Source organism: Narcine bancroftii, chromosome 3 (genome assembly GCF_036971445.1).
Source record: "Narcine bancroftii isolate sNarBan1 chromosome 3, sNarBan1.hap1, whole genome shotgun sequence".
NCBI classification, from domain to species: Eukaryota; Metazoa; Chordata; class Chondrichthyes; order Torpediniformes; family Narcinidae; genus Narcine; species Narcine bancroftii.
In genome coordinates this window covers 142,031,907-142,056,665 of record NC_091471.1, presented here as the reverse complement: position 1 = coordinate 142,056,665, position 24,759 = coordinate 142,031,907, and the positions used below count along the sequence as shown (strand labels likewise).

General features: G+C 42.8%; 1 long non-coding RNA gene across 2 annotated transcripts; it reads left to right on the top strand.

Annotated features, from left to right (window-relative positions):
• The first annotated feature begins 1,304 nt into the window (after nt 1-1,304).
• On the top strand, nt 1,305-14,967 carry LOC138757636 (uncharacterized). 2 transcript variants are annotated; one of them, XR_011353775.1, is made up of 3 exons: nt 1,305-1,379; nt 4,832-8,416; nt 12,729-14,967. It is a non-coding gene; the product is annotated as an uncharacterized lncRNA (long non-coding RNA). The 2 variants fall into 2 exon arrangements; XR_011353776.1 differs by lacking the exon at nt 12,729-14,967 and adding an exon at nt 12,265-12,552.
• Nucleotides 14,968-24,759: the final 9,792 nt, after the last annotated feature.

Sequence of the window (24,759 nt, the reverse complement as noted above, 5' to 3'; positions counted from 1 at the left end):
AAAGAAGCCCTGGTAGCGTCTGAGTGCCTTTTGGGTGTGGGGGGGTGGCAAATCCATGAGGGGATGCATGCGGTCAGGGTCCAGCATGACCACCCTGTTGTCCACCACACAACCCAGAATTGCGAGCCGAGTGGTCCAGAAGACACACTTATCGAAATTGTAGTTTAAGTTCAGCTGAATGGCAGTCTGAAAAAATTTCTCAAAGCTGGCATCATGATCCTGCGTGTCATGGCCACAGATGGTGACGTTGTCCAGATATGGGAAAGTAGCTGTTAGCTGGTTCTGGTCTACCATCTGATCCATTTCCCGCTGTAAAACCGCGACACCATTCGTGACCCCAAAGGGTACCCTGAGGAATTGATACAGCTGGCCGTTGGCTTCGAAGGCCATGAAAAGTCGGTCTTCTCGCCGGATCGGGAGCTGGTGATAAGCCGAACGTAAGTCAATGGTGGAGAACACACAATATTGCGTGATCTGATTCACCACATCCGTGATCCATGGGAGGGGGTACGCATCCAAAAGGGTGAAGCGGTTGACTGTCTGGCTGTAGTCAACCACCATTTGCGGCTTCTCCCCATTTTTAACAACCACCACCTGGGCCCTCCAGGAACTTGAGCTGGGTTTGATAATGCTCTCATCCAGCAGTCTGAGCACCTCGCTTGTGATGAATTTCCTGTCTTCATAACTATATTGCTGGCTCTTGGTGGCCACTGGTTTCCAGCCAGGGGTGAGGTTTGCAAAGAGTACTGGAGAAGCGACCCGAAGGATGGAAAGGCTACAAGTGGGGCGCCAGGGCACGGGGCAGGTGGCTTGGGCTGTCGCTGGCAGAAGGCCTCCGGGGTGGAGTGGTTACAGATAGAAAGTGGAGCATGGGGCCCACCATAGTGCAGGGAAACAGTTCGGAACTGGCACTGAAAATCCAGTACCAGCAATACGGGAGCACACAGTTGAGGGAGGACGAACAGTTTAAAATTGGTAAAATTGGTCACCAAGCAATACCCCTTTACCCTAGTCAAGTGTGATCTGGTCACCAATGAAATCTTCTGATCAGTAGGGAGAATAACCAGTCTACAACGGTGGGCCAGGTCTGGACGGATAAAACTCTCCATTGACCCTGAGTCAAATAAGCAATTGGTATGGTGTCCATGCACTTTAATCAGTTCCATTGCTTTTGTAAGGGGATGGGGGCAGTCCTGGTCCAGGGTCACTGATGCAGCGACCTGTGCTGGGAACAGTGAAGTCTTGTGTGATGATGTCACAGAACCTGAAGTGCACTATGTGTGTGTGGTGATGTCACAGAAGCAGTCTGGCTGGAGCTGTCAGCATCGAGGAGCTGGGGCTGCTGCCTGCAACCTGCTGGGGGCATCGGCCAGCCAACGGTAAGTGCTGGGGGTTGCTGCTTGCAGTCGGCGGTGGGGCAGTCAGTCGGCCAGTTGTTGGCGGTAGTGGCAGTGGGTACCATGTCAGTAGCATTGGAAGCAGCAGCGTGTACCAGGTCGGTGGCATTGGTAGTGGCAGTAGCAGCGGTCATGGCAGTGGGTACCAGGTCAGCAGTGTCGGTGGTGGCGATAGTGGTGGCCGTGGCAGCAGGTACCTGGTCGGCAGCATTGGTGGTGGCGTTATCGTCGGTAGTGGTGGCATATACCAGGTCGGTAGCAGCAGTAGCGGCGGGAGCGGTGGCCACAGCGGCGGGTACCTGGTCGGCAGTGTCAGTGGTGGCGATGGCGGCGGCGGGTCCCTGGTCAGCAGTGGCAGCAACGGTAGTGGCAGCAGCAGTTCTCAGATTGGCAGCAGTGGTTGCTGAAGTCGGGACTGGGGCCTGGGTTGTCATGCTCCATGTGGGAGGTCCAAGTAGGCCAACGTCATCGCGGCGAGGGTGGAGTGTACCTTCTGCGCTTGGTACCTGCCCCGTGATGTCAGGCACTGCCATGTGATGGAGCCCTCGCTCTCATTGGACGAGAGATGTGGAGAAGAGATGTTTGAATGGGAGGGTGACGACTGGGCCTCACGACTGTGGCCATTTTTAAGGCACTTCTAACACCTGGCTCTCCTCGCCGGACACTTGCACCTGCTGTGCTTGTCCCTCCCGCAGAAGTAGCACTTCGGGGTCGCATCAGGCAATGTAGCAGCGGCCAACAGGTCGTTGGTGGGCCATGAGGTAGTAGGGTTGAGGGAGGGCATCCTACTCACTTCATAGCGTGGGGTCCAGCCCTGAGAGTAAGCATCCATAGTTAAAACCGCAGCCTCCATTGTCTCTGCGATCGAGGTCACCCATGCTCTAGCAGGCGCTACTTCACCTCATTCGATCGGACCCCGGCCACATAAGTATCCCGAATGAGATCATCAGTGGTCTCAGCAGCAGTTCTATCTGTGCAGGCACAGGCTCTGCCCAGTGCCCTTAGTGCTTGGAGATAAGCTCTACAGGACTAACCTGGTCGCTAGTTTGTACTGGGCGTAGACCCTGTTTACCAGTCACTCATAGAGTTCTTTCAGCACCTTCTTGGCTGCGGCATAAGTGGTTACATCCTGGATGCTCTCATAGATTCTCAGGGACACCATAGACATCAATACTAGTAGTCGATGGCCGTCCTCCACCACGCCAGGGTCAGAGAGTTGTAGGTAAGCTTCGAAACACCTCAACCAGTGTTTAAAGTCATTCGGAGATGTAGCCTACTGCAGGTCGATGTTGAGGCATTCCGGTCGCAGCATACACTCCATCCCTTGAAAACTTTCTAGTTAATAAAATTGTAGTGCATGTCGAAAGAATCAAAGGCTTGTTGATCCAAACCAAGGCTTTTATTAACTAGAAAACTGGAGCGTATCACATGTAGGTCGACCAGTCCAGAATGATCTGGGTCTGACTAGGAGCAACCCTTTAAGATCTACCAGGAGGCATGGCTACGTACTCAGCCAATCACAACCATCCTATACTACAATATATACATATACACATTGGTGATAGAATCCGTACTATCACACATAGACAATGGAAGTCTTTGAGCTATTACTATGAGTTAACAACACAGATCTTCAGCATCAATATCTTTCCAAATTAAGATCATTTATGTTTTTATTCTGAACAGATTATCCAAATTTCACTACACTGATGTAAAAGTTTAATTGACAATTATTCCTTCAATTTGTTCTGCTATTTCCCTCTAAAGTCACAACAGCATGTCTATAAGAGCAAAAGAAGATGTTGAAACCCACAGTTATTAGACCACTTTGAAATCTTCATTTGTATAAGCACCTGTTTCCTAGGGCAGGATCAGCAAACACCAGGGGACATATGTACAAAGTTAAGGGAGGGAAGTTTAGGGGAGACATCAGGGGTATGCTTTTTTTTCACACAGAGAGTTGTGGGTTCCCGGAATTCCTTACTTGGGATGGTGGTGGAACCTAAAACATTGGGGGCATTTAAAGACTTTTGCATGAAAGAAAAATAGAGGGTTATGGGCATGGAGGGTTAAGTATTTGTTTTAGGAAGGAATATGTGGGTCGGCACATCAAGGGCTGAATGGGCCTGTTCTGTGCTGTATTGTTCTATGTTCTACATGAATGTAATGAGAAAATGCCCGTGCAATTTCATATCAGTAAGATTTGTTGCATTTCATCCTTTGTGGCATTCAGGTCCTGAAAAGCTTCTACTTTACCTGAATCAGATCCTGTATTCAGAAATGTTTTGGTTCATAGTTGAAACAGTATGAATTTGTCTTTTATTGGAAGCCATGGAAGGATCTCTACAGTTACCTTAAAATTATGCTTTGAAGTGAAAGCCTTTGTGCAGAGGAATTTTTTTTTCTTTCTTTTAATTCTCCAAGTAAATGACATGAAGGCATTTGTGCTTTCCAACAGGCAGCAAAGCGACAGGGTCTCAGAGTCACTTTTTATACTGGCTGTAAAATTTTGGGCTGGCATTGTCCCTACTTTAACAACAAATGGTCATCATTCATCAATTAACATTTGACTTTGCTTTAATGTTTGTTCAAAGAAAATGGGTGGGGAATAAAGCATTACATTTGTCTCTTCACTATTTGATTCTGATGCATGTACAATGTTTGCATGCAGGTGGGAAAAGCTCATTTATAGTCTATCTACCTTCTGCAAAGTGAAGTCCCTTTTCAGAATAGTCAAAACATTCAAATAATCATCAAAATAAATATTATTTTGAGCAACCATGCTTCCTGCTAGTGACATTGGCTGATTTTATTTTTGTGATGGCTGAAGCAGATACCAATGATGGTTCAATTTTGCTCTGTCGTATGCAGCTTCTGTTTAACTTTTGGTTAATACTTGCAAAAGTTTAAATTTGAGCCGAGAAATTCCACTATATTACACAACCCATGTAAAATTCAAATGAATCTGCTAGAAAGTGTTAAAAATCAGATGATGAACTGATGGTTTAGATTTGGGTTTAAACGATTCAATGCAATACAGTACCAGAAACTAGGTACTTAAACAATTGTCACGTTATTTTTTATGTCAATTTGCTACAAATATGGAATGGAATAAATTCACCCACATATTATCAAACAAAACATCCAACTCAGCAATAGAAAACTGCAGTTCAAGTGAATGCGTCTATGGTGAGACAAATATGTAACTGCTGATGGGTAGCTGGTCCATCCCCCACTGGTGACTTGCTCCCTGGTAACTCCTCTCCATGTGTCCCTTGAATAAAGGTCGACTTCCCTCTCCCTGTCCTCAGTTGAGCACTTGCAATCGGGCCAGCTACGTCTAAAGTATAATAAAACCTATTGTTCCTCTTTCTACAGCTTTGGAGTTATTAATAAAGCATATCAATTTATCATACTTTAAATTTTCCACACAGAGATGGACAAACTGCTGTGACCTGATAGACTAAACCTTGACCCACAGATGCCCGGAGCCCCAGAGCTGAACGAGTGCTTCATAGATTTTCTGGAAGCTTCTGAGGACCTCGTGGACTCTGACAAGAAGAAACTTAAGCTACTGCAAGCGAGGGCCGGCCACCGTGCACACTTGGCGATGAGGGGCTGCACGACTTAACCCGGTGCCATGATCAAGCTCCACAACCTCTGCAGACCACGGGTAAATAAAGTCTATTCATGGTACCTCCTGGCCTCGAGAAAACAGCAACCGAGTGAGACTCTGGACTTTTTTTTTGGGTCTTGCTCAATCTGGAGCCAGAATGTATGGGCAATATCCCTGCCCCGGTATCGGTGGACCAGTATGTGTAAGAGCTGATCCAGGACACCTGTGTAGCTGGGATGAGTCCGATTACCTCTGCCAGCGACTACTATAGGAAGACAGGCTGCCATTGAAGAGAGCCCTCCAGCTCGCTAACTTCATATTCAGCCCACCACAACACCCATCACTGCTGGCAATGGGTCCTTAACGTGCAGGTCACGGGCACAGCCATGTTGAGACATAGTGTCACAGACAACCTCTATATAGGGAGGCTCCAACATCATTACCGCTACTGCCACCTCAGCTGAGCACCCGAAGTGCTATTTCTGCGTCCAGCAGAAGCACCCCTGGAAATGCTGCCCAGCGAGAGAAGCCACCTGCTTGGGATGCAGGAAGAAAGGACACTACAAGAGAATGTGTAAGTCAAAGCCTTCCCTATTGAACAGTGCCACGTGCACTCCCAGGAATTGGCCATCGATCCTGATTTCACTTCCTCCCGCAGCGACAACGTCATTTCCAGCCTCAAACGGCTCGACCACATGCGCGAACCCGGGAGTCGCCATCTTACTTGACTCCACTCCTGCCATCGTGGATGATGTCACTTCCGCCTTCTTCATCCACCTCTCTCTGTGTGACCTTGTGGTCAACATGGGGGCCACCATCTTACTGAACCAGTTCCCCCTCCAATATCAATGGCGAACTGCTACTGGCATCCATCATCTTGGATCAAGGCAGCCCTCACCTAATCACCCATTCAACGATGGAGATTGAGGTAAAGGCAAAGCGAACTAACTGCCTGTTCAACAGTGGAAGCTTCATCCAACTCTCTCTCCGTCAGACCAACAAGCAGCATGATAACAATGGCCGCAAAGGACCAATCTGCCGAGATCCGCAGGTATTGTATTGCGTTGGTAACAGTGCATTGTAAACGTTATGACAATTTCCATTTACTCTTAATGCCTCAGCTCTGTGCACCACTCCTTCTGGGGCTGGACTTCCAAAGCCAGTACAGGAGTGTCACAATAGCGCTTGGGGGGCCCCAACCACCCATCACTACATACAATCCCCAGTTCACGGACACCCTATAGCCAGCCCCACTTGCAGTCTCTCCACCCTCTGCATACCCCCACCTTCGCTGTTTGAGAACCTGACCCCAGACTGTAAGCCCATAGTAACTAACAGCAGACACTACAGCACTGAGGACAAGGCATTCATAAAGTCCAAGGTTTAGTGACTCCAGGCAGAGGGAGTCATAGCACACAGCTCCAGCCCATGGAGAGCCCAAATCATGGTGGTCAGGGGTGGAAGTATACCCCGTATAGTGATCGACTATAGCCAAACGATCAACCACTTCACACAGCTGGACACAAACCTCCTTCTCCAGATCAATGACATGGCCAACAAGATCACCCAGTACAGGGTGTTCTCCACCACTGACCTAAAGTCAGCATACCACCAACTCCCGCTACGCCAACGAGACCGCCAATATACCATTCAAAGCAGTTTGGAGGCTCTACCACTTCCTCCGGGTACCCTTCACAGTCACCAATGGTGTCTTCGTATTTCAGAGGGAAATGGATCAGATTGTGGACAAGCACAAACTGATGGCCACATTCCCCTACCTAGATACCATCTGTAGCAATGACCAACAAGACCAAGACGTGAATCTTACCAAATTCCTCCACATTGCTAAGTCCCTCAATCTGACCTACAGCTACAACATCCTATACTGGCTGGGCAAGCTCAACGACCACCCCCCCCCAGATGCCCTGTCCTGAGGGTCGTGCCATTGCACATCTTGGCCATCTCCAGTCCCTCCACAATGACCTTTGCCACCCCGGAGTCAAGAGATTGTACCACTTTGTGAAACCCTGGAACCTTCCCTACTCCAATGAGGATGTCAGGTCATTGACCAGACATTGTCAGGTCTGTGTGGAAAGCAAACCACAGTTCCTCCAGCCAACAAGTCACACCTCATAAAGGCCACAAACCCTTTTGAATGACTCAGCATCAATTTCAAGGGGCTCCTTCCCTCATCCAGCAGGAATATATATTTCCTGAATGTCAATGATGAGTACTCCAGGTTCCCTTTTGCCAGCCCCTGTCCTGACATGACCTCAATCACTGTCATAAAGGCGCTCCACAGCATATTTACCCTCTTCAGGTACCCGAATTACATCCAGAGTGATCGGGGGTCCTCTTTTATGAGTGACAAACTGCAGCAGTAACTGTTGGCTAGAGGCATTGCCACTAGTAGGACGACCAGTTACAACCCCTGGGGAATGGCCAGGTAGAGAGAGAAAATGCCACAGTTTGGAAAGCTGTCCTCCTGGCTCCTAAATCAAAAGGCCTGGCAATGTCCCATTGGCAGGAAGCCCTGTCAGAAGCACTCCATGCCATCCAATCTCTGTAGTGCACCGTTATCAACTCAACCCCACATGAATATGTTTTCCTTCACCAGGAAATTGGTAACCGGAACCATACCGCCACACTGGTTCTCATTTTCAGGACCCATCCTCATGCGGAAACATGAGGGGTCACAAGTCTGACCCATTGGTTGAAGAGGTGCAACTCCTCCACCCCAGCCCTCAGTATGCCTACATGGTGTACCCGGATAGCCATGACGACATGGTCCCCGTCCGGGACCTGGCACATGCCGGAGACCCCTGCCCTCTCCCCACTCCCTTCAACCCAGGTCCTACCTACACACTTACTGTCCCTGTCAGGGACTCAGTGCAAGTCAGCAGCCCATCCCCACCCACCACACCATACACCTCGAATCCTGCTTCAGCTGCTCCAACCACCAGACTGCCACCGCATTCAACCAAGCCCCACCTCTGAAGGAGCCAGCCATCCCTCCCCAGCCTCAGGACACATGATCAGCAATGGAGCTGGCCATTGTACCACTGGCAGAACTGCGCTGGTCCCAGAGACCAATTTTTTTAAAAAAAGAACATAAAACTTATGCGATTACATTGAAAATTGGGCCTATCTATGGTGGTCACCATTTTGGCTGGTGACCAACCTTTCATGAGAACTGCTTTGGTGGCTGCCATATTTCACTGCATTTTAACTCTTTGTGTCCAGTTTTTTCATGTTCTGTTGCTCAATATTCTGATGATCAGACAGATTTTAGAGGTCAGTAGAGTCAGCAAGGCGCTCAGGGTCTGCACCAACAGAGAGAATGAGAAGGATTTGGAGAGAGAGAACAGAAGGAAATCAATCATTTTACTCTTCAGTATCATAGGTAAGGAAATTTCCTGACATTCACCCATTCCAGAATGGAACACGGTCGTATTTCAGGGAATACCTGTAGTTTGATTGATACTCTTCTATCAAGATGTGATAGATTGTGAGTAGACTAAAAAAAATCTCGTGCCTCATAGCCACTGGCACAAAAGGCCTAGGCCTTCCTGTGGTAGAATTGCAGACTAACTTTTCACCCATTTCATTCAGGATTATATCTTGAAGAGGGAGACCAGAGTTGATTCGGTGATACAGGATGAGATCGGGATGGTAGTAGCCATATGTAAGGTGTCAATGTCTCACCTGGACAGGGCACCGGCCATGGTATTCGCTTTTCCTTTAATGTGACTCATGTCCGATGAAAATTGTTGAATGAAGTCCAAGTGCTGAATCTCTCTGGGCGAATAGAGATGTGTGCTTGTACTTGGCATGTGCATAAGAGACTAGTGCTCTATATAAATGGTGGAAGTGAAAAGACGACCTTCCAGTAAAAAGCGGAAATGTTTCACTGCGAGATAGATGGACAAGTGTTCTCGATTCAAGTGTACAAGACAGTGACAGCTTAGCTGAAAAAAAAGTCAAAGGTTCCAATTGCCCATTGTTCTAACACTGTTTCCACAGTACTGACAAACGCATCTGTGGTAAGAGAGAGAAAGGTGTTGGGCTTTTGATGTACAAGCATCATGGCATTCACAAGCGCAGTCTTCACATTGTTGAAAGCCCACATGGCATCATCTCCCAACGTTAATGGTCTTTTGGATCCTTTTTGTAGTTCAGTAAGGGGTCATAGAGATGCTGCAACATTTGGCAGGAATCAGCGATAAAAAATCATCATGCCTAAAAACATCACAACTGGCCAAACGTAACGTGTGTAGGAAATTCTCAAATCTTTCGCGCTTTCGATTCATCAAACAAAATCCCATGTTACATAACTCTATGTCCCAAAAATATAAGATCAGCAGCGCCAAAAACACATTTACTAGGATTGATCGCAATACCAAGCTCATCAAGCCTCTGAAACAATAAGATAAGGTGGCGCTTGTGCTCCTCTTCATCCACACTTGTGACCAGGATATCACTGATGTAAACAAACACAAAATCGAAGCCAAAAAGTATGTGATCCATAAACCGCTGGAATGTCTGAGTTGCATTCCTTAGACCAAATGGCATTTGGAGAAAATCAAATGTGCTGAAAGGGGTAACTATTGCCGTCTTCATGACATTCGAAGGCTCAACTTGAACCTGATAGTAAGCACATGCTAGATCTATTTTCACAAAGTTTTCTGAAAAGCCTTGTATATTTGGAATGCTGTATTGGTCAGGCACGGTAGAATTGGTCAGAACACAATAATCACTACAAGGCTGCCAATCCCCAGGAGATTTTATTTAACCATATGCAATGGTTAAGACCAGTAGCTGTCAGATCTGCGGACTATGCCTAACTCTTGCATCTGGTCAAATTTTGATTTCGCGATTTTAAGACGGTCCCGGGGTAATCTATGAGTCCATGATACCACCAGAGGACCCTGGGTTACTGTATGTTTCACATCTGTGTGACAATACAATGCGGTCACTAGGCAAGGAAAACACTTGAGCAAGGTTCAGAAAGGGCAGGAGCCGGGTTGAAGGCTTGTCAGACAGCTGACAACGTTGAAAGGATGACAGATGTAGCTCACTTGCATACAAGAGCTGCGGTCCATGATGTAGTGATAAAGTGCTAGTGATCCTCCTGACCACTAGAGGAAGTTGGAGACTAGTTTGTTGCAGCTTCAGTTGGATTCAAGATGGATCCCTCCACACGGTCTTCAGTACTTTAGCTAATATAGTTGTTTTAAAAGAACACTTTTTTATTACAATAAAAGAAACATCACATTGTTCCAGGAGTGGGGTCAGTGCACATAGCAGCAGAGAAATGGAAAGTGTGAAGGTTCTTGGAGCTGTAAATTGGACTGGAAATGTAACCACCAGTGGAGGCTGATTAAACAAAGATTCATGCTGTACCTGCAAGCCATTAGACTTGATAGCAAACCTGATGCATGGAAAATTGCACTGCTACTTACCATAGTGGGATCTCAATCACTAGAGGTTTTCAACACATTTGTCTTTGTCAAGGTAGCTGACCAGGGAAACTTTGACAATGTTATCGTGATGTATTATGAACACCATTCACCAAAGTAAAATGAAACATTCGAGCAGTCATAGCTGCAGGGAGAGAGCTTTGATACATTTTTAATGGACTTGAAATTTAAAGCAAGAACATTCAATTATGGATCGCTGCAAGATTTATTGATCTGTGATCAAATTGTGTTTGGGATTATTGATAAGAAATGAGAGAGAAGTTGCTATGAGAGACAGAGCTTATCTTAGCTGGAGCTGTGAAAATATGCCACACCAGTGAATTAGATCTGCGGTACATGATAAAGTTTGGTGAGAGTGCAAATTCCAGTGAAAACAAAGGCATAGCCATAGCCACAGTGTGTGTCAACACACACAAACAAAAATGAAATATAGGAAACAACAAAAAGATGGAGAGACATTCAATTGCAAAAGACGTGGCACTCAACATGCACCAAAATGTTTTGATGCACATTGAGTGCCCTTTGCACTTATGGAAGCCTATGGAAAAGGTAATAAATGCAAAGGGCAGAATCATCATGCAAAGCAATGTTTTTCCAAAGGGAAACAAAACAGAAGTGAAATTGTACACACTATAGAAGAAACTGGCCTCAGTGATGCACCTTTCATGGGCACGGTAGTGCAAAATATTCGAAACAAACAGGCACTGAACAGCAAAGCATGAATAGAGATGATTGGGTTATGTGGAGTGTGTCATTGCATACAAATGGAGCAAATATTTCTTTCAAGCTGAACACAGGGCAAAGGTCAATTTGATCTGTGAGCACGACATCAGGGCAATGAAGATAAATTGGACTGGAAATGCAAGCAAATCCATGCAAATCCTGTACAGCTCAAAGCCTACAATAGACAGAACATCATGTAAATTTAAAGTGAAACTTAAAGATAAAGATAAAGAACACCACCACTTCAGTTTTGCAGTAGTCCCAGATAGACATGAATCATTGCTGGGTGACAAAGCATGTGAAAACTTAAGACTAGTCAAGAAGTTATAAACACCAGAGAAACCTATTGTATTACTGATGTGTTATCCAGGGCAATGACACAGAGTGAAGCACACAATGAGAGTTCCACAGAGATAGATATGAATCTCCACATGAACCTGATCACTGAATCTCTTTCCATATCTGAAATGAAATCCAAGCAGATCACAACTGAAACAGAAAAGGACACAGTTCAACAGAAGGTCATCAAGAACCTGAATGAAGGATGGCCTGAAAGTGAATGTCAGCCATACTAAAACATCAGTGCTGAGCTCAGTGTTGTTATTGGGCTTCTGCTGAGACAGAACAGAATTATCACATGAGATGCTGAAAAGGGTGTATGAGGGGCACCTTGGAATGGAAAAAAAAGAGGAGGCCCAGGCTATTGTTTATTGACCAGGGATAAATGCTGACATTGACAGGATGGTTTTCAGCTGTGAGACCTGTTTGAAACATCATGCAAAGCAGACAAAGGAACCCATGATAATAACTGACATACCAGGAGAACCATGACACAAAGTTGGAAATTATCTGTTCCCCAAGGATGGAAAGAATTACTTGCTGGTTATTGATTATCTATCAAACTATGCGGAGAATGCGTTGCTTCCTAATATGTCTGCTGCTTGTGTAATAAAATATATGAAACCAATTTTTGTAAAACATGGAATTCCTAAAATTGTCTAGAGAGTATGATTTTTGACATGTAACTTCAAATCCTTTGCATCCACAGTGAAACAGTAAAGCAGAGAAAGGAATTTACATAGTTAAACAGTTGCTCAAGAAACCACAAGACAGTGGCTCGGATCCTTACCTAGCTCTACTGAACATGGCATGTCACCCATTGAGCTTCTGATGGGACATAGACTACACACGGCACTTCCCTACTCTGCAGACCCAAACCTTGATTAGAGGGAGGGGATAGATTAGATTAGTTTAGTCTATTCATATTTAGCTTGTTTTCACTTCTCTTTTTTCTCTTTATTATTTTAATATAAGTCTAATAAATGAGTCTGACATGGTTGCAAACATTATGTTTATTACTAGATTGAGTTAGAAGTGACTATTAATGCAATTATGCATATTTTCTTATTCCTTTCTCCCTTCTGTATGTATTTACTTGTATACAATTGAATTAATATGTAATCATCATTTATTATATATGCTTATATGTTAAACTCAATAAAACTATTTTAGAAAGAAGGAAACAACAGTGTCTGTGATGGAGACAAAAAGCAAACTATGGAAAATCAGCAAGAAGCTTAGGGCTGCTGGCACAACATGACAAAGTGAGACTCAGCGATTCCAACACATGGGACTAGAATACCACTGTTCTGGTGGAAGCAGATCCAAGATCCTACACTGCCAGAACAGAGGATGGTCTAATACTGAGGAGAAAGCGAAAGAGTCTGCTAAAAATGCAAGAGATACTGCAGGAACAGCCAAATGCAGAAGATCCAAACATCACCAGTGATAGATGGTAATGGACCAGCAGAGCCAACACAAGCACCTGTGTTAAGAAGATCCATACATGTTATCAAAGCATGTGACAGACTGAAAAGGAACTGCACACTTAAAAAGTTTGTGCTGCTGATGTTTGTGTTTACATTTGTGTTGAACTTTAAATTGAAAGTAATTCTGTATTAGTGTGTCATATTGTTAAACATCTCAAGGAAAGGGGATGTAATGATAGAGTGCGAGAGATCCTCCCAACTACCAGAGGGAGTCAGAGACTAGTTTGTTGCTGCTAAAGATGATTCAAGATGGATCTCTCCATCGATCCCAACACCTCCCCACTACCACCACCCATTCCAACATCACAACACTGCCAGTCCCAACTCCTCCCCACTGCTGCTGCCAGTCTCCTGCCCTGGAGCCTGAGGTCTCCACTCCTGCCCGGGAGCCCAAGATGACTTCTTTGATGCAGACAGCACCGCACCCGATATTGAAAATGGAGTTACAGTCACCGACTCTGGCTGCAGCCAATGCTAAAGACTTGGACCCAGCTCTGTTTGACATCTTTGTGTACTTTGTTTAACCACAGAACTCTGTTGTTAACAAAATGGCGCCAACAGAGTGTCAGATCCCCACATGAGCAAGTCTGGTGGTGAATTTTTTCAACTTGTGACATCATGTTGGTGCTAAAAAAAAAATTGTTTTTGAATCTTTTCAGTTTTTACTTCTTCGGATACATGGAACACAATTGTATCTGAAAATGCCCATAGTTGTAGACAAAAATAACTAAATATTGCATCCATTGGTTTTTACAAAGTTTACAAGAATATATGTTTAACTGCAACCACTGACCTGCTGTAATTCTGCAAATCATCTTGCTGAACAGATTGGAAATATTAATTGAACATCAAAGAGAATTATGTTTTAATTTATGCTAAAATAATGTTGTAAAATTACATTCCATTCTCAAAGAATTAATGCCCACAAATTAAAATGCTGTTTAGTTAGGACATTAATAAATGACTGAGCAAGGACAGCCATTAAGCTGTTAACTTTTACATATCTGCAGTGAGACAATAAAAAGTCATTAGGTATATCCATGACAGCTGATGCTATTCATTCAATATATCTGGCAAGGGACCTCAGATGGTTAGAGTTCCCAGACTGTGAGGAAGGTTCTAGTCAAGCTGGTGATGTTGACAGTTTGCTGACCTATTCCCATCACAGCTGTGAGGATATCATTTTCTGAAGGTAAAAGGTACAAACGTCAGAGAAAGATAAAGAGATTCTGAGATTTTACTCACTGGGCATAAAGTGAGAGAGATAAAATAATGACAGATTGATGTGTAAACTTGCATCAGGATGTAAAAGAATAGATTAATATCGCGTAATTCAGAAACTAATTTATGAATCAATTAGTTGGGGAACATGTTTATAACTGGAACATTGAATTTTGGTCATCAATCCATTGTGCATAAGTGTTTCCAGAGAAATCTCAGAACACCAAGTGAAATATTAAATATTTTTCACTTCATGATGCTGCCTGAACTGCTGTGTATTTCCAGTATTTTCTGTTCTCAGTTAATTGGTTACAGTTGGGTTTGTCTTGGCATATTGCTTTCTCGTTCAGTCTCTGAAAAGTTAACACACATGACAGCATGAGATAATGGAATCCAACTCATTTCTTTGATCCTAATCTTAGACTAAAGTTTCATTAAATTTCAGGAAGCAAAGATAATCATAAAGGATATCTGCAAAGAAACCATAAATTTTGTATGGAGTGAAACAAGAAAGACTGCAGACGCTGTGATTGTAGTAAATGCACAAAAGTGCTGGAGAAATTTATCAGGACTTGCAGCCACCCCTTGAGGGCTCAGGCCCGAAATGCTGGTCATATATCTTTGTCTCCTATGCACGCTGCAGGACCTGCTGAGTTTCTCCGGCTCTTTTGTGCATTTACATAATATTTGTATCAAATGTTTGTGAGCTACTGCAAATATCTTAAACTGATTTAAGCCTTACATCTAACATGCATCTTGTCAATACTTCTAAAGGAATTTATGCAAAGGTATGGCTTTATATAGGGCAGACATCAACCTACCTTGGGGTATCCCTGCTCAAAAGTGTTGTTGTTTTTAGTTTTGAAGTTTTATAACTCAGAGTGTTATTCCTCAGTATTATAAAAGGATAGCAAAAATATTAATCATTTACCTGGAAATTGAAAAATCCAATACCTATTAATTAAACACGAGTTATCCATTGAATCATTACCCCATAGAAGCTTTTAGAGACTACAACAGTTCTTTGTAAAGCAAGTCTTATTCTGCTGCTCCTTCTCCAAACCTTTGTGAATTTTATTCCCTCAAGTTGTTCTCAAGTTCCTTTTTGAAAGCCATGACTTTTTTTGCCACCCTGACATTTTGCACATTTGCAATTAGTATTGCTCTCAGCAATAATTTTTTTTTACCTCATTTACTCCCAAATCTTTTATACAACCTTTTAGATCCATGCTCACTAATACTTAGATTATCAAATGATGGAAACAGATTCTCTTTATTTACTCTGTCTAAACCAATTGTGATCTCATATACCCCCAAATCTCCTCTCAACATTCTTTTTTCCAAAAAAGATAACATCATCTTCTCAAATCTAACCTTGTAATAGAAATCCTTCTTCGCTAGAACCAAGCCAATAAATCTTTTCTAGACTCCATTGAAGACTTTCATATCTTTCATAATGAATGGTGGTCAAACTTGGCTGCAATTCTCCATTTGTGGGATAGCCAGTATTAAATTTTACTACTTTGCTTTTGTAGTGCCTGCCTTTATGAAGTCCAGAATCCCATCTGCTTTACTAATTGCTCTCACAATATGTCTTCAAAGATTTATTCATATGTACACCCAGTTCCTGCTGTTCATGCACGTCCTTTATAACTGTGCCATTAATCTCTGTTCATCCTTTTTGCCAACACACATCACTTCAAATTTCTCTGCATTAAATTTCATCTGCCACTGTTAACCAGCCCATGTCCTTCTGCAATCAGTTACCATCCTCCATGCAAGTTTCTTGCTTCTCACTTGCAAATTTAAAATGTTGCCCTCCACCCTGTTCATTTTAAACCTAACTTTGATCCTCTACAGTAGTGATTCCCAAAGTGGGCGGTGCCACCCCTGGGGGCAGTGGAAAGATCCAAGGGGGTGGTGAGGAAAGAGGGGCGGTCAGAACATTTGTTTGTATCTTGGTGACGTGGTCTGGGATATTGGCCCTCAAAATTCCCGGATTGGAAACAATGGTTGAATAAATCCGCTGGGAGATCTGGCCACAATGCTACTGCAGCAGAGTGGACCGTCACCATACACTGCTCCACCCCTTCTGACTCTGCAGCTCCACCACTGCCTCCTGAAGGGCATAGTGGATGCATGCAGGGCCTTGGTATGGCCTGGAGGAGGAACCAACAGATGCTGATGTTGCAAAGGAAGTTATCTCTCATCTCAGCTGCCTCTGAGCATAATTCATGCACTACTTCCCAGAAATAAGCCTAGAAGGACTGGCACTGGTGAGGAACCCCTTTCTTGTTAAAGTCAACAAAGTCCCTGTTGATCCAGAAGATGAACTCATTGACCTTCAAAATGATTCTGGATGCAGAAATGTGTTTAAGACTTGGTCTATCTCAGAGTTTTGGCCAAAAATGACAGATAGTTACTCCATCATTGCGAAGAAGTATCTTCAGAAGATCCTGCCCTTCACAACCACGTATCTTTATGAATCAGGCTTTTCAACATTGCTGCAGTTGAAGACAAAGGCACAATACTGCACTGAAGTGAAGGCAGATCTCAGGTGTGCATTCTCGACAACAGAACCAAGAACATGGAAACTGGTGAAGAAACATCAGGAACGGGGGTCTCGTTAAAGTGGCTTGAGCTTTGATTTTGATTGGAAGTTTGTATGTTCAATATTTGCTGGTAGTGTTTTTTTTAAATGTTAAATAAATTGAATAAAGATGTGTTTCTTACAGAGCTGCCTTTGACTTAATAATATTGCTCAGTCATTGACAGTAGGCTGGAAGCCAGATGGGCCTTAGACTGAAAAACACTGAGAACCAATGGACTAGATCCTATTGGCTAAATTAAATGTGATCACTGAGGAACTACTTAATGTCTGGAGTTGCAGATATAACAAGGCTTTATTCAATCAATTCCAATGGAAGGATATAGGAGAGATTAATTTTCCTGAAAATCAAATATTTTGAATGTTATACTTCAGATGCAATGAGTAAGTTTCTTCAAATCATGAGTCAGAGACATATTGCATGGAATAGGCCTTTGGTAGAAAAGGAAAGCCATTTCAGGCAAAGAGCATTTGTGGCATTGTCAAATACCTTTAATCTAAAATGTCCAGTGATTCCAATAACTCTACAACTGTTCTTAGTCACCAGGTACATTTCACATTTCTCCTTCACTCTGAGCTTATCAGCTTCCACGTGTTTCTAAAGATGCTGAATAGTATCAATTAATGTAGCTCCTTGTCTCATCTATCTCAGTACAGTACATTTTGCTCCAGTGCACATCTCCACTGATAACAGAATGCCTCATAGTTCTGTCACATCTTTTCTGTCCCAATATTGAATAAATGTATCACATCTTTTCTGTCCCAATATTGAATACATGTATACAGCAAGGAACCAATCGTTGCCTATATAAATGCAGTCCTCAGTGTGTCAAGTAGCTGCCTGCTGAGTAACATCACAACTCAAGAGCGTTTATACAGTTGTTTCCTGTGATTTCAAGGCCAATCACTGCTTGCAAAAATCAATACATGCAATAGCAATATTTTGAAAGTTGCTTTTTGTTTATATCAATTGTTCCTATATAACTATATATCTCCTTTCAGGAGATGTGAATAGCACATACTGTAACACTGTGAAATCGTCTGTGAATATTCCAACTTTGGCCTTGCAAGTTTTTAATTAAAAAAGTAAAGTTTGTTGGGATTATTAATTTGATGTCCTTAAGCCTGCCAAGTCATTACCATTATTTTCATTTATATGTGATCTTACTACCATAGTGAAGTTGTTTTCCCCTTGATTCCCACACAATCGAAATTTAATAGGGCTCCTTGATGGAGAATTCATCAGATAAGCTTTGTCCTGCTTCATGAAAACTTAACTTGACAATATTCCTCAAGGTTTGCTGAATGTCAATATTACTGCTGCTGTGGCATAGCAAGTTCTACAATACAAATGCTCAGTATTATAACTGGATTCATATTTGGATTGTGGCAAAAATGTCAAAAAGTGGCTTCCAAACCTCAGGAGAAAGACAAATACTCAGTGTAACCTCTGTATTTCTGTTCATGAAGTCTTCTGTGGACAGCAGTCATTGACACATCCACATGTGCTTCCTGGAGAGTGTTTCTGATCTGTCAGACGTACAGATGAGAGTTCTTTGTCACCAGCAGTGGAGGTCTTCCTTGGAATTCCAAAGGTGATCAAAAGCTTAAAAGCAAGTATAACTCTCTTATACCTGAACCAATGAAGCAATTAAACATAACAGAGTCCTCACAAACACCTGTGAAGTCAAATGTCCCAAACATTATGGTGCCCTGAAATGAGGGGAATATGTATAAAGTGCTGTAATTTCTACATGGTCAAACCAAAACGTATAAAATCTGAAATGTGCGCTAATCACATGTGAATTGTTTGATTACAAATTTAAAACTGTGGAGCACAGGGGCAAATAAAGGAAAAAATAATGACTTTGTCCCAAATATTATGGAGAGCACTGCAGATCATTCACTCATCATTTCCAGTAGAAGATGAAATAATTGAGCCTCCTCCTCCTATTAGCTACTTAATTCTGCAACAGGAATCACAAGAAGATTTGGTAGGACTGCAGAGATTCTCTAATCTTCTTGGAATGGGCCCACTTTCTTTTGTCCATAGCATAATGATCCACCATTTAATATGCAGATTGCTCAACCTTGTAGCTTCACCAACTGATCCCCTCATATTCATTTATAATTTTTTTACACTCCTCATCAAAACAGAGTTTGGCTTCTTCCTTGGTGCTCTTGGAATTCCGGATATGCCAGGCCAATTTGCTGCTTCCGATGTCCCTGTTTTGAGCTGCGAAACTTGCACTGAATCAAACCTAATTTGCTTGATGTTGATGGATGGAAAGATAATTATCATTGCCCAACAGCAGTGAAAAACTGAAAGGTGGATTCCAGTATTTGACTTCATAATCCACTGATTTCAAACCATATTCACAACTGAGTCCAAAAGCAAAGCACCAATGTACTGAGCTCAGCGTCAGGATGCAGTTTTCATCCATTCACTCAGCGTTATGCCAGCCAGGTTTTTCTCTTTGGGGCAACGAAGGATAAGAGGTGACTTAATAGAGGTATATAAGATTATCATAGGCTTACATAGGGTGAAGAGCCATCATATTTTTTTCCTAGAGCGACAATGGCAAGTTCAAGAGAATATCGGTTTAAGGTAAGTGCAGGAAAGTTTAGGGGAGATGTGAGAGTTAAATTTATTATAACACTGAGTCTGGTGGGTGGCTGGAATGCATTGCTGAGGGTGGTGGTGGAAGCAGGTACAATAGGGGCATTGAATCAACTCTTAGATCAGTACATGAAGAAAAATAAAGGGTTATGGGTGTGAAGTCGGGAATAATTAGATTATTGAGGAGTAGGATTCCAAAGGTTGAGCTGAAGGATCTGTACAGTGTTGTAATGTTCTGTTGTTTGATTCCTTTTCTTGTTTTATACTTTAAATTCTTTTCTGGTAGTTTAAGTTATATGAAGTCTTTTATCCTGTTTTTACTTTTGAATAATTCAATTTTTAATTTTAAATCTATTTCATTTAAGGTAGTTTTATGCCTCTCTGTTTAGCAGCAGTGCCCTTCACAGAATGGCCGCAGCAGCTAAGCCTCCACCAGTTGGTGCCAAAAGGCTGTAAAAACCATAGCCTTGGGATAAGAACAGGGTGGAGGATTGGTGGGGGGGTGGGGGGGAGTGGGATGGAGTGACAGCAATGAGTGTACAGGTGGCAGGCTGCATCATATACATGACAGGGGGGGAGTGGGATGGAGTGACAGCAATGAGTGAATAGGTGGCAGGCTGCATCGTATACATGACAGGGTGGGAGTGGGATGGAGTGACAGCAATGAGTGTATAGGTGGCAGGCTGCATCATATACATGACAGAGGGGAGTGGGATGGAGTGACAACAATGAGGGTATAGGTGGCAGCCTGCATCATATATATGACAGGGGACGGAGTGGGATGGAGTGACAGCAGTGAGTGAATAGGTGGCAGGCTGCATCATATACACGACGGGGGGAGTGGGATGGAGTGACACCAATGAGTGCATAGGTGGCAGGCTGCATCATATACACGACGGGGGGAGTGGGATGGAGTGACAGCAATGAGTGTACAGGTGGCAGGCTGCATCATATACATGACAGGGGGGAGTGGAATGGAGTGACAGCAATGAGTGTATAGGTGGCAGGCTGCATCATATACATGACAGAGGGGAGTGGGATGGAGTGACAACAATGAGGGTATAGGTGGCAAGCTGCATCATATACATGACAGGGGTGGAATGGGATGGAATGACAGCAATGAATATATAGGTGGCAGGCTGCATCATATACATGACAGGGGTGGAATGGGATGGAATGACAGCAATGAATATATAGGTGGCAGGCTGCATCATATACATGACAGGGGGGGAGTGGGATGGAGTGACAGCAATGAGTGTATAGGTGGCAGACTGCATCATATACATGACGGGGGGAGAGGGATGGAGTGAGAGCAATGACTGTATTGGTGGCAGGCTGCATCATATACATGACAGGGGGGGAGTGGGATGGAGTGACAGCAATGAGTGTATAGGTGGCAAGCTACATCATATACATGACAAGTTGAAAAATGATCTTAGTTTTAAAAATTACTGTCTTCAATTTCCACAATAACTTTCATGTCTGTTCACTCTCTCATGCCATAGAACTAATCTGAACAGTTTTATCTTTCATATTTGGTCAGATTAATTAACTCTTGGTGATAGACATTGAAATTTCTCACATATAATACATCTGTATCCTTGTTGCCCCGGTGTTCAATAATGCGGGGTGCTGATTTATCAACCGAGAGAGGGGTATCATAGGCAAATAGAGTTTCATCACAATGTTTGAACGAACACGTGAACATTTCTGAAGTCTTGGGATGATTGATTTTGAAATGCTCTGGTCTAATCTTTCTTATCTCTATATTTAGCCACCTACACGGGTGGGTTTACTGCTGCTGTGATATTTCATTGTTGCCTAAAATTTATGGTTATCTGAGTTTGACCATCCCTCAGGCTTTCGCTTGATTAGTTGTGTGGTAGCTCTTCCACATTAGACCGAAGTACACACTTACACAAATGTCTAAATTTGAAATGTTTGCGACTGGAACAAAGTTTGTCAGTAAGTGGTCTGTTTGGATGCCCTCCACTTAATATTTTTCCATTACAGTTTTGTTGCTCATAAATGGTGTTCTCAGCCATTTTCGGAAAGCAAGTGACATTGAAAACATTTATGTGGATCTGGAGCCATGAAGTAAAGGATAGAAGATTTTCCTTCCTCCAGGATATAGAAATCAGGTGGATTTTTTTCAGCAATTTAATCATTACTTGGTCACCATTCATGACAGAAGTTTTTTCAAAAAAAACTTTTGGTTCTATACTTTATAAATATTTATCCTTTGGTCCAGAATTTATAATTGTGATCTTGGCAAAATATCAGCATTTACCATTATTACTTTGAATTAATGAATAGCAACTTCCAGGAACTGCAGCTCTACAGTTAAATTCAGAGGGTACTCTCAATGATATTTTGCCAATTCTGCAGAGAAGTCAATTCAAGGGTCTGCAATTTAGTGTGAACTTCAAAATTTTAAAATTATTTTCACCTTAAACAGCACTGAATATGTGGAATAAGATGTAATTAAGTTCATAATCACCTTACTAAGATTATAATTCATACTGAAATGCTGTTTGATCCAGAAAAATAACATTACGTGTGAATTGTCAATCCCTCAGGATAATGTTTCAAATTTTATAGTCTTAAAAATGATAACTGTAAAGCTTAAGATTTTTTAGCTTTTACCTTAATCCCATATGAATAACCTCAGTCTTCATTTTGCTTTCTGCATAATGCTCAAAAAGTTACACAGGACTACTGCATTTCCCATCATGATTTTCTGTCTGTAAGTTGTAAGCACTGTTCTTTAGAGAGGAATTTGAGCCTAGAGGGCACTGCGGATATATTACCCAGAGTGGCACTGGGGAATTACAAAGGAAGATTAATGAAACTGCTCTCTTTATAGCTGAGAAGGTAAAGAGATTGAAAGTTATGAATGGCTTTGTGTATTAAGATCGAAAGAAACAATTCCAAGTAGCAACAAATTCAATGATCAGAGGGATACAGAGTTAAGATCATTAACATAAAACATTGTGCTTTAATGATCAAAGTTTGTTTAAATTAATATTCTTTTGAGTTTCTTGGGAATTTTCTTATGTTGAATTCTGTGTTGACCACTGCCAGTGGGCTGATCTTGCCTCAAACCGTGCATCTTGGCGCCTCACAGTTTGGTGGGCAGCAACCTCCTTTGAAGAAGACCGCAGAGCCCACCTCACTGACAAAAGGCAAAGGAGGAAAAACCCAACACCCATCCCCAACCAACCAATTTTCCCCTGCAGCCGCTGCAACCGTGTCTGCCTGTCCCGCATCGGACTTGTCAGCCACAAACGAGCCTGCAGCTGACGTGGACTTTTTACCCCCTCCATAAATCTTCGTCCGCGAAGCTAAGCCAAAGAAATCTCCTTAGTAGCAGCAAGGTTGGTTATCAAAAGATGCAGATTAAAGATAATTGGGGGGAAAATCAGTTATTTGGCTCTGTTGTAGTGATCAAATGTTGCTTATGTTCATCTGAAGAATCAAGAAAAGTTCATTAGATTGAAGGGTGTGCTCTTTATAATTTGGAAGAGGGCAATGAGTGTACAGGTTCTATAGAGTCTAGAGTATCCAAGTTAGCTTTTGAAACAAATTGTCTTGAGGAAATCTGCAAGGAGATGTAGATAGGTTAGGTGAATGAGCAAGGGTATTACAGGTGAACTAAAATGTTAGTCATTCACTTTGAAAGAAAGAATAATAGATCAGGTTCTTGGATGGAGAGGAGGAGGAACTATTTTACCCAGAGAGCAGTGAACCCGTGGAATTCTCTGCCCAAGAACGCAGTAGAGGCTAACACATTAAATCTATTAAATAATGAAAGATTGCAGCAGGTGACCATGCAGAGTGCTTGTGCGTGAATCACAAAAGGTTGGTTTGCTGGTGCAACAGGTAATCATGAAGGCCAATTAAATATTGGCCTGCATTATTAGAGGGACTGAATTTAAAAACAGGAGAATTTGCTGCAACTGTACAGGATCACACCTGGAGTATTGTGTGCAATTCTGATCTCCTTACTTGAGAAAGGATACACTGGCTTTGGAAGTGGTGCAAAAGAGGTTCACATGGTTGCTTCTGGAGGTGAAAGGGTTAATCCATGAAATGAGCTTGAGTCATATGGGACTATACTTGCTGGAATTTGGAAGAATGAAGGGAATTTTATAGAATATAAAAGTCTAAAAGGGAACAGATAAAATAGAGGCAGGAAAGATTTTTTTCACTGATTGGTGAGACTAGAACTAGCAGACGTAGCCTCATGAATAAGAACTACTTTTCCAAGAGAGTAATAAACCTGTGAAATTCTCTGCCCTGGGAAGCAGTAGACTGCCTTGTTAAATATATTTAAGACACAATTAGATAGATTTTTGCACAGTAGGGGAATTAAGGATTATGGGAAAAAGAAAGGACTCCTGCTCCTATTTCTGATGCTCTTAAGTGGTAGACACAGACACTATTGCCAATAATTATTTGGATGAGGGAGGAATTGGTCAGTGTGGACTGGGAGGAGAGGCTAGTTGGAAGAACAGTTGAGGAACAGTGAAAGACTTTCAGCTCAACAAAAATATATTCCCATCAAAAATAAAGGCAGTAAGAGAGGGAAGAGTCAGCTTTGGTTAACTAAGGAAATATAAAAATTATAAAATTAAAAGCTCATATGTACAAAGTCGCCAAGAGTAGTAGGAAACTGAAGGATTGGAAACACTTTAAAAGGCAACAAAGGACAATTAAACAGGAAATAAGGGAAGGGAAGAAGGATTATGAAGATAAATTAGCACAAAATATAAAAATATAGCAAAAAATTTTATGAAACAGCTGACTTGAGTCAACATAGGTCCCTTGGAAGATGAGAGAGGGAGATTGATATTGAGTAATGAGGAAATGGCCAAAGCACTGAACAGATATTTTGCATCAGTCTTCATGGTGGTGACATGTCCAGCATGTGAGTTAGCTTAACATCTGTAGTCAGGAAAATGCTTGAAGCTGTCATTAAGGATGATATAGTGAGGCAAACCGTGCATCTTGGCGCCTCACAGTTTGGCGGGCAGCAACCTCCTTTGAGGAAGACCGCAGAGCCCACCTCACTGACAAAAGGCAAAGGAGGAAAAACCCAACACCCAACCCCAACCAACCAATTTTCCCCTGCAACCGCTGCAACGTGTCTGCCTGTCCCGCATCGGATTTGTCAGCCACAAACAAGCCTGCAGCTGACGTGGACTTTTTACCTCCTCCATAAATCTTCGTCCGCGAAGCCAAGCCAAAGAGAAGAGAGTGAGG